Here is an 11325-nt window from a genome sequence, read left to right as displayed (position 1 = left end):
ACCCCTTTGCACGCTCCCATCATTTAATATTTATCAAATGGGCGAGGCTACACAGTCATTATGCATAAAATAGTCCGAATTTGATCTCAAATTCTAACCTATTGCATTGTCTGGATGGGAATTTAGGGCTATTTATCACATTTATAAATAAGCTTTATACTGTAACATAATGTCAAACTAACCATTGCTATTGATTGTTTTGTATACAGGAACATGTCAAGTGTAGCCTATAAAAGCACCCCTCAGTGTTGAGCAAAGTTGCCAATATTCAAAATTTGTATTTTGTTAAAGGGGAAATCTGCAGTTGCTACATAGATTTTTTGACATATGATATGTACCCATTCATTCTTGAAGAATATAACTTCAAAATGCCTCATGAACTTAGTTCAACTGTAGTATCCCATCAGAACCAAAAATATAAGCTTGTTTTACTCCAATATTTGTAAACAAAGTAAATGTAGACAAACACTGAATAGCCCCAAAACATGGTTAAAACTATAATGTTGATATCATGGATGCTTTAACCTCTACGGGATCAGTGTCCCATACACGGGACAGTTGAGCTAACGTGCTCTAATGTGAATAGTATGACTGTTGTAAGTAACAGTAAACTTTCCAGGACATAGACATGTCTTATATGGGCAGAAAGCTGTCCAATTTACAGTAGCTATTACAGTGAAAAAATACCATGCTATTGTTTGAGGAGAGTGCACAACAACAATACTTACATTCAGTAATCTTGCTCTGATTTGTCATCCTAAGGGTCCCAGAGATAAAATGTAGCAAAGTTTCGTTTGGTAAAATCCATTTATATATTCAAATGTAGGAACTGGTTTCTACAGTTTGAACCCCTGCTGTCTCTGGCTCCACACCCACCCTGCCCGGCCATCTAGATGTGTGAAAGTTAGTGTATAAGCTAATGATCCATCATGTATGACATTCCTTGGAGTGTGTAAACTTGCATCCATCCTATGAATTTGAGAGTGGTTACATTTCTCCAGACCCATCCTTCAGATTTTTACCGAAACAGTGGTGGGGATGCACTTTGTTATTGTTTCAACTGCGGATTTCCCCTTTAAGTTATGCCACTGCAGTAATGCCATTTTTTTCCTTTATTTTTTTCAGTTGATTCCAGTTGGTTTCATGTGCTTCCAGATGCTTTGGGGGTGAAAGCATTAGGCCTACTTGAAACTGCCCTCTAAGGTGAATGTCTGTTGATATTAATATTAGCTGTTTGTGTGAATGCTGTGGCTAACTGGGCTGTGGCTAACTGTTATTTTCTTTCATTCAGTAGTTTTGTTTGTCACTGTTTTGGTTTTCTGAGATTTTGGTCAGTTTTGTGTAGAGGCCGAATGATTTAGTTTTTTTGGGTCGGATAAGATTACATTTTTGTGGGGGACAAAACATACTGATATATCTGCCGATATATTGTTTTACAGCCTGGAAATCATCATAAACTGCCATCCCTTAAGAGCAATTGTCAAAGAAATATGCTTCAAAATGTTGATTTCTTGCATTGTGACAATAATGACACATCATGAGAATGGCCGCAAGTGTTCAGATAATCATGAGATTCCCTTTTTTCATCCTATTTATTGAATATCGGTTATCGGTGGAATTATCGGCCGATATCGATATATTGGTAAAGGTCCAATATCAGCCGACAATATCGGTGAACCGATATATCGGTGAACCGATATATCGGTCAGGCTCTACTTTTGTGTAACTTGGTCATCAATAATTCTAGTCCTGTGAAAGCAGCACTTACTTATGCACCAATGTCAGTTCTATTCAGTGGAAGTGTGATCTAAGAAGCCTTTTGTGTAATTGTGTTAATGTGCTTTGATTTTATCCTGTTTGTATATATGGTGTATATAAAACCTAAATCTCTTAATAAACTTAGCTTGTCTTTTATATCTGACTCCTGACTGTTTCCAAATGGGCCTAGAAACCATGATATGAAAATATGTTCAAATATGAATATACTTTAATAATATAAGCATATTTCAAAACTTATATTTCAAGGCATTTATCAAATATGACAGGATAAAATACCGGCCAACACAACACAAATTACCAAATTGATATATTACTAAGGGACAGTAAACAACAAATCATTGAGATTTGTCTGACATTGATTTCAAGAGGGTTAGGCTTGTGCTGTGTGTCGGTTGATGTTACTGCAGGCCTACCTCCTAAATTTAGCAGCAAAACCAGTAGAAGATATTCAGCTATAAATAAAATCACCTCCTATTGTTACGTTCCCCAGTTTCTGTGTTGTGGTTTGTGTATTTTCATGTATGTATTTCAGGAAATGGGTTCCTGAAATTCCCCAACAAGCAGCTGATTGGTCGATTAACATTGATGATTGGAGAGCTGACCCCGCTCCCTCGTCAGGACGCACCTGTCTCCAATTACCAACTCCTTCTGAAGCTATATAAGAGTTCTGTTGCGCAGAAGGGGGGAACCAGAATGGCTGAGAGTTATAGCATGTTGGTTGTTGCTAAGACATTTGGTATGTACTGTGTAGTTGTTGCTGTGAGAACCAATTGTAATGTTTTGTGTTAGTTTGTTGCTCAGAGAGTTTCTTTAATGTCCTGAGTTCGTTTTTTTTCTCAGGTTTTGTTGTGAACCAGTTTGTGCAATTTTGTTTCATTTGTTCCCAAGGGGGGGAAGGGGAAGGCACCTAGGGAGTGCTTAGGCAAGAGGCCCGCGGGCATACATTACCCGTAGAAGTTAACTGTCTATGCACACTAGGAAAGATCTGGGCGGACCATCCCTTGTATTTTGGTTAGTGCACCAGGTGGTGCTAGTTAAGTAAGTAGTGGGTTGGCAGGTAAGGTAGGAGAGGGGGCTTTGATATTTACTTTCTTTGCTTTGGTTCCGTCCAGCCCCTTTTCCCCAAACTTACCGTGCGAAGGAATACATTCCCTGTTAACGGTATTCTCTGCCTTTTGTCATCCTTACTCACACCTACAGTCCCATACCTCTTTCACAACACGGAGAGTTGAGTTGTAGCAGGGTGTTGCGTTCCCTCTTCCGAGAGGAGTGCATAACACCTATAAATCATCTCGTTATAAATGGAACTATTCCTCTCATCCACATTCTTCACATTCAGATTCACACAGAAGTGTGTTATGTAATTTTATTGTTGCTCTGGTTTCTGCTGGTATGAATAGTAATCATAAACACCTCTCCATTTTCCCCTGCGCTGACTGTCCATCAACACAAAGCATCTATCCTGTCCTCCTCAGGCATGAGTCCCTGTTCATGTGCATATCATTATGAATTCTATAAAACATTATCACAATAAAAGAGAATAATCTTCCAACAGGCACAATTCCGCAAACGCTGTGACGTCCACCGGCATCAATCACTAACATTTGTATTATACATTTGTAGAGCTCTTTTTATAAATACACTTGTCACAAGTGCCTTACAGCAACTGACAGGAGTACAGTCAGACAGTAATGTCCGGAGATCATGTTTCCCAGTTCCTAACTCCAGAACCTCAACCTACAACCCTAACCCAACAGGAAACCTCTGAGCCTGGGACATTGTGTGTCTGGGACATGGGCATGTCTGCCGTGGGCGGCTGTGTATATTGCCATCAATTACACTGCTGTAGCACATAGCGTCCACACAGAGGTAACCTCTAGCCTATTTTACAGAGATGTATAGTATAACGTCAGAACCCAGTTGAACTATATTAATGCATGGTGGCCAACAGATCAGACGACCATTATAAGAGCTGCTATACAGTGAGGGAAAAAAGTATTTGATCCCCTGCTGATTTTGTACGTTTGCCCACTGACAAAGAAATGATCAGTCTATAATTTTAATGGTAGGTTTATTTGAACAGTGAGAGACAGAATAACAAACAAAAAATCCAGAAAAACACATGTAAAAAATGTTATAAATTGGTTTGCATTTTAAAGAGGGAAATAAGTATTTGACCCCCTCTCAATCAGAAAGATTTCTGGCTCCCAGGTGTCTTTTATACAGGTAACGAGCTGAGATTAGGAGCACACTCTTAAAGGGAGTGCTCCTAATCTCAGCTTGTTACCTGTATAAAATACACCTGTCCACAGAAGCAATCAATCAATCAGATTCCAAACTCTCCACCATGGCCAAGACCAAAGAGCTCTCTGAGGATGTCAGGGACAAGATTGTAGACCTACACAAGGCTGGAATGGGCTACAAGACCATCGGCAAGCAGCTTGGTGAGAAGGTGACAACAGTTGGTGCGATTATTCGCAAATGGAAGAAACACAAAATAACTGTCAATCTCCTTCGGCCTGGGGCTCCATGCAAGATCTCACCTCGTGGAGTTGCAATGACAATGAGAACGGTGAGGAATCAGCCCAGAACTACACGGGAGAATCTTGTCAATGATCTTAATGCAGCTGGGACCATAGTCACCAAGAAAACAATTGGTAACACACTACGCCGTGAAGGACTGAAATCCTGCAGTGCCCGCAAGGTCCCCCTGCTCAAGAAAGCACATATACAGGCCCGTCTGAAGTTTGCCAATGAACATCTGAATGATTCAGAGGAGAACTGGGTGAAAGTGTTGTGGTCAGATGAGACCAAAATCGAGCTCTTTGGCATCAACTCAACTCGCCGTGTTTGGAGGAGGAGGAATGCTGCCTATGACCCCAAGAACACCATCCCCACCGTCAAACATGGAGTGGAAACATTATGCTTTGGGGGTGTTTTTCTGCTAAGGGGACAGGACAACTTCACCGCATCAAAGGGATGATGGACGGGCCATGTACCGTCAAATCTTGGGTGAGAACCTCCTTCCCTCAGCCAGGGCATTGAAAATGGGTCGTGGATGGGTATTCCAGCATGACAATGACCCAAAACACACGGCCAAGGCAACAAAGGAGTGGCTCAAGAAGGAGCACATTAAGGTCCTGGAGTGGTCTAGCCAGTCTCCAGACCTTAATCCCATAGAAAATCTGTGGAGGGAGCTGAAGGTTCGAGTTGCCAAACGTCAGGCTCGAAACCTTAATGACTTGGACAAGATCAGCAAAGAGGAATGGGACAAAATCCCTCCTGAGATGTGTGCAAACCTGGTGGCCAACTACAAGAAACATCTGACCTCTGTGATTGCCAACAAGGGTTTTGCCACCAAGTACTAAGTCATGTTTTGCAGAGGGGTCAAATACTTATTTCCCTCATTAAAATGCAAATCAATTTATAACATTTTTGACATGCGTTTTTTTGGATTTTGTTGTTGTTATTCTGTCTCTCACTGTTCAAATAAACCTACCATTAAAATGATTGACTGATCATGTCTTTGTCAGTGGGCAAACGAAATCAGCAGGGGATCAAATACTTTTTTCCCTCACTGTACATGTTGGTTACAACTCTTCCTTTTATCCACTATCTACACTGAACAAAAATATAAACACATCCTGTAAAGTGTTGGTCCCAAGTTTCATGAGCTGAAATCAAAGATCGCAGAAATTATTTATCACACATTTTCTGTTTCCATCCATTTACATTTTAGTCATTTAGCAGATGCTCTTATCCAGAGCGACTTACAATTAATGAGTGCATACATTTTCATACTGGCCCCCCGTGGGAAACGAACCCACAACCCTGGCACTGCAAGCGCCATGCTCTACCAACTGAGCTACAGGGGACTGTTAGTGAGCATTTCTCCTTTGCCAAGATAATCCATCCACCTGACAGGTGTGGCATATCAAGAAGCTCATTAAACAGCATGATCATTAAACAGGTGCTTCTTGTGCTGGGGACAATAAAAGGCCACTCTAAAATGTGCAGTTTTGTCACACAACACAATGCCACAGATGAGGGAGAGTGCAATTGGCATGCTGACTGCAGGAATGTCCACCAGAGCTGTTTCCAGAGAATTGAACGTTCTGAGACAAAGCTGAAAATGTCCCAGTTCTTCTATTGCCTGCATACTCACCAGACATGTGCCCCATTGAGCATGTTTGGGATGCTCTGGATCGACGTGTACATCAGCGTGTTCCAGTTCCAGCCAATATGCAGCAACTTCGCACAGCCATTGAAGAGGAGTGGGACTACCTTCCACACGCCACAATCAACAGCCTGATCAACTCTATGTGAAGGAGATGTGTCGCGCTGCATGAGGCAAATGGTGGTCACACCAGATACTGAATGGTTTTCTGATCCACACCCCTACCTTTTTTTTAAGGTATCTGTGACCAACAGATGCATATCTGTATTCCCAGTCATGTGAAATACAAAAATTAGGGCCTAATGAATTTATTTCAATTGACTGATTTCCTTATATGAACTGTAACTCAGTCAAATGTTTGAAATAGTTGCAAGTTGCGTTTATATTTTTGCATATTTATCGTTACATCTTATCTCTCACCGCCGTAACTCCTGACACTTTGTTTGATCCCCTACTTGTGTTGAAAAGAGGGTTTCCATAGGGACCATTAATAGCTTGTATGGGGGAAATCTAAGGTGCAGCAGGCTTCCATGAACTTGACCAATATAAACATTGCCACAAATACTACCGGAGTCACAGACAACAAAACTCCCCTGGCGCTCCCTCTCTCTCTCTCTCTCTCTCTCTCTCTCTCTCTCTCTCTCTCTCTCTCTCTCTCTCTCTCTCTCTCTCTCTCTCTCTCTCTATCTCTCTCTGTCTCTCCCTCCACCCTATGCTCTGTCAGGATTGCTGGGGACACTTGAGAGGGTGTGGGTCCCACACTGATCAGACAGGCACATATGAAAACACACAAATATGCTTTGGTGTTTCAAATTACTAGAGTTTATGCTAGAGTTGCATAGTATGTACTGTATTAGTATTTCTCAAAAGGGTGGTTGGTTACTCTTGGGTCATGCCCTAAGATTGGACTGTGTTAGGGAGATTTTATTTTACATTATTTGATGGATCTCATGATAGTTAAAACAAGTAGGCCACAATATATAACAAATGCTAACCATTACTTTTAATGCAAAATTGATTAAATGCAAACATAAAGTAGTTCTTATTCTGCCACTACCAAGAATTGCAGAATGACAGGGGACAGATGAACCTGTTACACAAGTGGCACAATGCTGTCATTACAATTATGCGGTGTGCGTGTTTGTGTGAAATCAAATCAAATGAAAGCAGAGTAGGCCGGGTGTCCATTCATAGGTAGTGATGAGACATGATCCTGGTGGAGTGGTGGCAGGTTGTCACAGCAGGTGCATGGGTAGTGCCCCCCCCCCCCCGCCCGTCAGGCCACTCAGCAGCTGTAGTAACCTGAGTGTGTATGGGTGCTTGTTATAACAGCCTGTGTTTTAGTAACACAACACACAGAGAGAGAGCCCTGGGCAATAATAGTACAGTAGTATGTAGTATCAGGGGAAATCTGAGTAGACAGAAAGAGAAGGAGGGTGTCGGGGGAGAGAGATGCAGAACAGGGCCCAGTTCGTTGGCACCAAGCGGGGAAAAGGAGTTGGCATGTAGACGGCACTGTGGTATTAAGCTGTTTGGTAAGGTAAAGTTTCAGCTGTTAGCTTTGTCACTCACAGATGAAAGGGGACAGCCAGACGTGGTTTTGAGGGCTTACCGAAAATATATGTTTTTTTATGATGAAAAATAGATGACTAATGCATTAGGCTTTTCTAAACTTTGTAGCTGAATAAGAGTTCAGAGAAAAAGAGAAAAAGAGGAAATTGTTTTTTTAAATAGATTTTGATGCACAACACTTGATTTCACTTCACTGCCTGAGAGAGCAGGAGGCAGAAAGACAGAGTGTATGTGTCTGAGAGAGAGAGAGAGAGAGAGAGAGAGAGAGAGAGAGAGAGAGAGAGAGAGAGAGAGAGAGAGAGGAAGAGAAAGATAGTGAGGGAGAGACGAGAGAACAGAGATATCTTGGGTAATAGGGGATTTACTACAACATGCAGATTAGCAGGAGATGTCATTGGAAGCTAAACTCCATCAGATGCAGTGATGGTGGAAACAGCTTGTTAGCTCATTCAGACCATCCTAATCCACCATGTCTGTTGATTAGATACGGAATCCAAACACTGTGGAAGGAATTCACGGAGTAAGGGCGAGAAAGCCAGAGGGGAGAACAGAGGATGGGGAGGGGTGGTTGTGTATGGGAGGAGAGAGACAGGGAGGGAGTAAGAGAGAGAGGGAGAAGAGTAAGAGAGAGCGAGAGAGAGCGAGAGAGAGAGAGAGAGAGAGAGAGAGAGAGAGAGGAACACAACGAATGGGTTACAGGGTTAATGTAGACAGACAGACTGACAGATTGGGCACATTTGGACATTAACACTGATGCTGAGAGGGCGGGGGGGCTAGGGACACGTGGAGAGAGTGAGAGGGTTGGAATACCTTACAACTATGGTACATGCATATTTGCTGGAAAAACAAGTGGGGGAACTTAGAGCGAGAGAGAGAGTGTGTGTTAGAGACAGAGAGAGAGGGAGAGAGGAGGGGGAGAGTGGGAGGAGGGGGATAGAGAGAGGGGAGGAGAGAGAGAGTGAGTGAAGTGGTGGTCTCCCAGGGAGAGAGACACGGTCAGTACCAAGGTCCCTGAGGGATAGGAAGGTAGATATACCTCAGTGTCTGCTATAAAAACTACCAGCGCATGGACCTGCCGAGACAAAGCAACAATAACAGCTCCGATATAGATCTCCTATAGAGCTAAAGAGTAGATCACCAGTGAAAGACAATAGTTAGGGACAGAACAGAACAGTAGCAGATCAACAGCAGACCCACACAGGGTCAGGAGGGTGTTGAAGTCAATTTAGATGCTGATGAGGACCCAGACAAGCTGAACACAGACAGACGTGCACATTTGAGAAAACTCTACAATGACAGTAAGTTAAACTTTCTTTAAAATTCAGCTATTGTTGTCCTTATGCAAATTGTATGGAAAGTGACATGTGTGTCATGTGTTTTAATTTCCACCATATCAACTGCAGAGAAATTCCATCGCAAAATAGTCATAAAGACACGAAGACAACTATGTGATTTTTTTATACAGCCAATGTCAAATGTCTTCCTCACCCCACCATATCGACAGGAGGCTGATATGACATTGCAATATAGTCATATAAACATATAATCTGTGTTTTTACCAGTAGATTCATGATTTCTTGTTTAAAATGTAAAAATGTTTAATTGTGTTCTTGTTTGACACGCATTTCGCTGCACCCGCTATAACATCTTCGGAACTGTGTACGCGACCAATAAACTTTGATTTGCTTTTGATTTTATGTAGTTATTCTGCTGTCAGATGTTGCATTGTACTTAGTTTGTTTTTGGGGTCACATTCTATGGACAATGGAATTATGTTTATGGGTCTGTAAATACAGTACATTGACCTGCTACATCAACTGACACGATCCGACTAGGTGGAAGATCTGTCGAAAGATTGCTCCAGGGTCGCCATCAATAATGGCTGATGCCTGGCCGTGACCCCACTCTGCAATATAGACATAAGTGTCTTCATATGGGGGCATTCAGTTGGGGCTGTCAGTGGTTGCCATGGGCACGGGTCCAGAAAGAAGCACATTGTAGAGAGGCTTTTCAGCTTCCAGTGTTTATGTCTTTACTGGTTTTACTTGTCTTTAAATCTGTTAATAGCGTTAGTATTCCGACAGCTCATAATACTGTCATAGAGGCCAGTATTTCAATTAAAGCTAGCTCTTATCGACAGGGGGATTCGTTGACCAATAAGGGATTAATTAATAATCACCTCAGGTTACAAGGACACAGTGAATGTCAGGTGGGTGAGACTGGGGCAAATGTCTTCCACCTGCTGCAGCAACAACGCAATTGGTGTTAATTGGGAAAAGTCATTGGACATTGTGATCAGTGCTAGCCGGGGGTCAATTTCATTTAAATTAAGAGTGAATTCAATCAATCAATTGAAAAGTCCTCATAGAAGATAATTTGGTCAATGTTCAATTCCTTCTCTGAATTGACATGGAAATGATCCAATTCCTGATTGTGATCCAAAGGAGTTAATATTTTCTGTGCTTTCAGATTAAATTGGGTTGAGGGAAATAATGACCTTTGACCCAATGTAGCCTATGTTAGAAATCTGTCTTTTATATTTTCTCCAGTGTGCCCAGCAGCAGCAGCAGCAGATTCAGACTGGTTGGACCCTGCTGGCGTATTCTTGGCTTCATATCAAATGTTTGGCGTTGTTTAGTGACAAGACACAGACAGTTCAGATAGTCCACTAAAATAAAACTCCACTTACTCAAAGCCAGCTCACGGATAGATTAACTGAGCATTTGATCAGATGGAAGATTTTGCAGCTGCTGTATAAACAGGGGAACACAAAGTTAAAACATGTAACTGCTGTTTTTTACACTTGTTCCTAAGAAAATTTTTTTTTTACTCTGTAATGTAAAGGTGCAAACTTATAACCTTTGCGAATGCTTAGTAAATCAATAATTTTGTCAGTTACTTCCCAAAGTATGTTACTCCCAACTCAAGCTAATAAAGCTGTTAGAGCATTGGGCCAGTAAACGAACGGTTTCTAGTTCGAATCCCCGATCTGACTAGGTGGAAAATCTGTCGATCTGCCCTTGAGCAAGGCACTTAACCCTAATTGTTCCAGGGTCGCTGTCAATAATGGTTGATGCCTGACACTCTCTGAGGGTGTCTCAGGGGGAGTGAGATATGCAAAAAACACATTTCCATTTCACACCATACACTTGTAAGCACCCCCTATTTGATTTGACATTTTGATGCTCTATTATGCAACAAATATATGTGGTATATAAGGTCGAACTTATAAATATACCATGGTGCTATTATAGCTTAATCCATTGTGTTACGCAAACAGTCTTTACATCCCTCACTCATTTGCTGGGGTGTTACTATAGGCGGGGAGGGGGTCCTATTTTAACGAGGTCAGCAGATGTATATAGGGGCTCATACTGATGATATGATAGACACAGGGAACAGAGGGGACAGTGGGAATGTACATACAGCATATTCTGGTTGCTCCAATGTGACACTCATCCGATCTCCCATCTCATCATTTTCTCACATTTTATGGTAATCCCTGAGGTAGCTGGACATCCTGTAGCAGTACATTTTATGGTGACACTGAGCCCTATCCACCCAAGCATACATACAGTGGGGAGAACAAGTATTTGATACACTGCCGATTTTGCAGGTTTTCCTACTTACAAAGCATGTAGAGGTCTATAATTTTTATCATAGATACACTTCAACTGTGAGAGACGGAATCTAAAACAAAAATCCAGAGAATCACATTGTATGTTTTTTAAGTAATTAATTTGCATGTTATTGCATGACATACGTATTTGATGCATCATACGTTTCCTGTAGGTCTT

This window comes from Coregonus clupeaformis, chromosome 17, assembly GCF_020615455.1.
Source record: "Coregonus clupeaformis isolate EN_2021a chromosome 17, ASM2061545v1, whole genome shotgun sequence".
In the NCBI taxonomy this organism is placed as follows: Eukaryota; Metazoa; Chordata; class Actinopteri; order Salmoniformes; family Salmonidae; genus Coregonus; species Coregonus clupeaformis.
This window is presented reverse-complemented; position numbering follows the sequence as displayed.